The sequence below is a fragment of the Propithecus coquereli genome, unplaced genomic scaffold, assembly GCF_000956105.1.
Source record: "Propithecus coquereli isolate 6110/MARCELLA unplaced genomic scaffold, Pcoq_1.0 Scaffold247, whole genome shotgun sequence".
NCBI classification, from domain to species: domain Eukaryota; kingdom Metazoa; phylum Chordata; class Mammalia; order Primates; family Indriidae; genus Propithecus; species Propithecus coquereli.
Window position 1 is genome coordinate 3,199,639 of NW_012148030.1, and position 4,387 is coordinate 3,204,025.

The following is a 4,387-nucleotide window of genomic DNA, read 5'->3' on the forward strand; positions in this document are numbered from 1 at the left end:
CCAAGCTGCTGTCCTGCCAGTTGATACGAACATGGCCTGTTCCTCACAGAAAGACTAACTCATGGCACTGCCAGAAGATATCCCTGGAGCATTGACAGATTAACTGGATTAACTGGAAAAACACCCATTCAGTCAAGATTATGGGCTTTGGAAAAATCTTAGTTTGCTGTGGATTTTAAAATGAGGTGCATAATATACAGTGCCAACTTGTTCCAAGTGGTCATTGGCAGACCATTAGCTGGAAAATTGCTTCCAGTTGTCATCACTGTGCATAATACAAGTTCCCTTTGGGGAGCTGTCTGTGCCCTTCACTAGAAGTCCTGTTTTAGCATGGCAACCACTGGATTATTTTATTATGTGTGCAGATGGCATGATGTTTTAGAAAAAAAAATTACAGCAGTTCTGCAATCTCAGTGGAAGTGTTCACAATATTATGCCCTGGTAGGAATGTAAACATGTCTTGATTATGTTAGTTATGTCTAAAGGTATTCTGTCCAACTCTTAAGCACTTTATATGAGAACACTATGCCGAGACGCATTAGCACGTTCAGCACATGTGAGAAAACACGTATTTTCTCTTTTCTTTTATATATCTTTTTTTTTTTTCCTGGCTCAGACTGTCCAAGACAAAGTTCACTACTAGCATATCCCTAGTGGTTTGTGGTAGGTTGATGTAAATATGGCCACGATACTGTTAGACTTGACCTTTTGACACTTTACTGAACAACTGGATCAATTGTAACACCAAAGGGAAGCAGAAGAAGGCCTGGTGATTGTAGTATCTTAGCTCTTGGCTCCTTGCACCTAGGCACAACTTACCACATGCACATACAGATACTCAAATATAGGAGGCTTCTATTTGGCTGATGTACATATTCTCTCATTCTGTAGAAGAGTTCTGCCAGAGGAAAAAAGGGAGTGGCCTTCTTATATCAAAGATCATAGTGGGTGAATGGTAAGGACAACAGGATGCGGTTTTCCTGTGTGGGCTGACTTGAACACTTGGGAAAAATTTCTAGGTCAAGTTTAAATCACAATTCTCTGAAGAGAGAAAATATCAAGTGACCCCACTGTGTGCCTATAGAAGGAAAAGTGTCAAGTCCCACACTAGGTTCCTTCCTCAGTATAGAACCTCCCTTTTAATCCTTTCTGGGATTACACCCATGACTAATTATTTTTTTACTGGGTCTTACAACAAAGCACAGTCCTGGGAAACCTGTCAACTCGGTTATTTATTGCTTGTCTTTGAGCATTAGAGAAATGTTCATATCGACTGACCCTACATGACACTGTAGCATTTTTTTCCTGAAAATATAAAGTTGGCTGAATCGAAAACTCAGCAAAATATGTTCTGTGTGCCCATTGTCCCAGCCTGGGACGGAAAGGCATCGGAGGCTTTTCTTTAAAACATATATAACAACTTCTGGAACATTCCAGCACAAGCCAACTTGGCCTTTTAGGGTGTCTCCAGGTACATATTCATTGTCTGCCTTCTCTCAGGGTCTCAGGAAACGCACAGCCCGTTGGAAGGCACCCCTGCCTGAGATCTGGAAACCTGGCACGGAAGGGGAAAGATCCAAATGTGATTTGGGTGAGTCACAGCAGTATGACTCACCACAGCCTGTCAGGCTGTAGAGCCAGAGAAGGGGGCTTCCCAGAGGGAAGTCAGAGGAGTTTCAGTTACCACCAAGCTCCAGCCTTTCAACAGGTCAACACTGGGACCCCCAGGCCCTCAGTAGACCATAATTTTCTACAAATCTAGAGTTAGGAGGCCAAATCCTGACTGCCAGCACCACCCCTGGATGTAACATTCCAATTTCCCTGCCTGTCTGGTGAGGTCCAGCTCCAGCAGCAGGGCTTCCTCCTCCTTCCTTCCTTCCTTCATTTAGCAAATGTGTGTTAAGCATCTACCGGTAATATGCCAAGCATTGTGTGGGGTGACAACAGTGTACACGGCACTCTCCCTGCCCTCGTGAAACTGTCTCCTCTTCCCAAACATTATCACCCCACCTATTCCACAATGAAATCTTAATTCAGACAGGGAGTTCACCCTCTGCCAGAGTAATCCAGGAAAATCCTCGGGGAGTAGGGAGCAGAAGAGGTATCAAGCCACAGATTTGTACCTTTCATGTATAGCCCATCCTTCCAGGGCTAAGCTGGTTAGAGCTTCCCAAAGCAGCTCTCAGTTGCCTTCCTCGATATCTACCCCGGCCCCTAGATTCCCATCCTTTATACAAGCACAACCATTCATCACTATGCTGAATTCTCTAAAGCTCTAATGCTATAACTGTTTCCTGGGAACACAGAATTGAGCCTGATGAAGCCTAAAGAACTATTGCCAGGTGCTGAGATATTGTAGCTGGGATTAACTGGTTTAGCCAGGGACATTCTGAGACTACTGTTAACTCCCTTGGAAAAATGGACATTCAGATGTTCACTAAATGATGGTGGTTCATGGTTACTTTGGCCTTTGCAAAATATTCTGAACAATTAAGTAAGTAGAGTCTCCTAGGTTGGGGTTTTTTGTTTGTTTGTTTGTTCGTTTGTTTTCTTCGAGCCAAAGGAGTCCTGGAAAATTATTGAAAGATGTTGGGTGAGGAAGGAGATGAGAAAGCAAAATAGCACAACAAAGACCATTGAAGAGCCCAGTTGAAGATGGCATCTCTAAAAGCGCCTTAATGCCTGGCACATACCACATATTTGCATATGAACTGCTACTGTTTTCCAAACTGTCAACCTCTGTTTGAAATCATTTTGGGGGATAGTTTTAGCAACATGATGGCATAAAATCTGAGCAATCAGGAGCTAAACCGGCAAAATGGAGAAATGACTTTATTCACAGTTTTTGGCTCCTTTACTACACGGTGATCCTCTGATTTCCCGTGATTACTTCTGACCGTGCTATACCTTCCTCCCAAGATGTATGCATGACATTTTACCTCCCAGAAATTCAGAAATGGCAGTGGTGAGTTTTGTTTAGTAGGAAGCAAGAGATGGGGAGATAAGAGATAAATATTTTGATGTCTGAGGACTGTCAACTGTTGATGCTTAACTTTTCCTTTTATTAAACCTGTGCTACACCTTTTATTAAAAGGCTGACACCCACGCTTGTAGAGGAAAAGCATTCTTGGGAATAAACAGAAATGAATAATTATCAGACTCTCTATGGTGCCAAGGGGATTAGTTTGTTCCAGCTCCAGAACTGAATATTCAGAGCACTGGCGGTTCTGCAAGCTTGAAAAGCAAATCACTTCAGTCGTCTGAGACATACCTAAGGGACAGAGATCCTATCAACCGTCTTTATGGGTAATGGCGTACCTTCAAATCCCTGCTCAGGCTCTGTGAGGTGTGTACCCGCAGGTTTGACTTCTACCTCCAGAAACCAGGTGAACGTGCCAGATTTCTCTCCAGAGTCACCTCTGAGTTGCTCAGACAGAGACCAACAATCCTTAGTTCTGAGGAAATTCTGCCATTTTTAACATTCAACGGGAAAAGGAATATCAACTCTATGTGAGCATATAAACTAAAGATAAAAGCCTCTAATGGCTTCCCCCTTGTTACTCGCAAATGTTTTATCTGAAAATGTCACATAATTGATTTTGGATAGGAACAATAAAAGTCTCAAGAAGTGAAGTTTTCAAGACCCCCTTAGCACTTTAGTTTCACCAAAACCTCCTCTTCCCAGTACATTAGCAACTTCATTCTTTACAATGTTTTCCTCCACATTCTTGAGTAATTTCGTTACTTGACAACTAGACTTTCCAACTGCCATAGACTTTTTAAAAGCCTAATCTTTGAAAATGACATAAATTCCTTTATTACTTAAAGGCTGTTTTTATACACCTCTCCCACAGCCCCCTTCACTCCACTTTTTTGTTTTGTTTTGTATGGGTTCTTTTTTTTCCCCCCATTTCTCTTTCCTTTAACACAGGGATGGGGGTAGATTTCAAGTATTCTATAGAACTCAAACATAAAAACATAGTTATCACCTTTTTCCCCCCTAGTTTTGACTAATAATTCCTTCTTAAGCTTGATCTTGGTGAAAGCTTGTTGCCCAAAGAGCAGCGGGGCATGAATTTTCATCCCAGGTGATGACTGGTCAGCGCTGATCAAAACCAAGCTCTGATCAGGAAGGAGGACAGGCCAGATGATGTTTCTTCTCAGGGTACCACTGGGGACTCTATTTCAAAGATAGGCAGGTTCTGCCCCTTAGTCTACTTAGATCTGCATCTAATCCTGAAGCCAGAGAATTCTCTTACGAATTCTGGTTCATCAGTGCACGCGATTTCTGGTACCACCGCATAGCTTCTAGGGAAGAGAGGGCCATGTTTTCTTCATTTTGCTCTGGTGACTTTTGGGGAGACAGGGAACATTCTTTTAAAGCCGT

At 42.6% G+C, this 4,387-nt stretch overlaps 1 protein-coding gene across 1 annotated transcript in view; it reads left to right on the forward strand.

Annotated features, from left to right (window-relative positions):
- The window catches only part of SAMD12 (sterile alpha motif domain containing 12), a 397,831-nt gene extending 397,130 nt beyond the window's left edge, over positions 1–701 (forward strand). Inside the window, exon 6 of the mRNA XM_012646559.1 lies at positions 201–701. The gene's annotated coding sequence lies outside the window, so the exon portion shown is untranslated. The remainder of the gene's footprint in view (positions 1–200) is intronic.
- Positions 702–4,387: the final 3,686 nt, after the last annotated feature.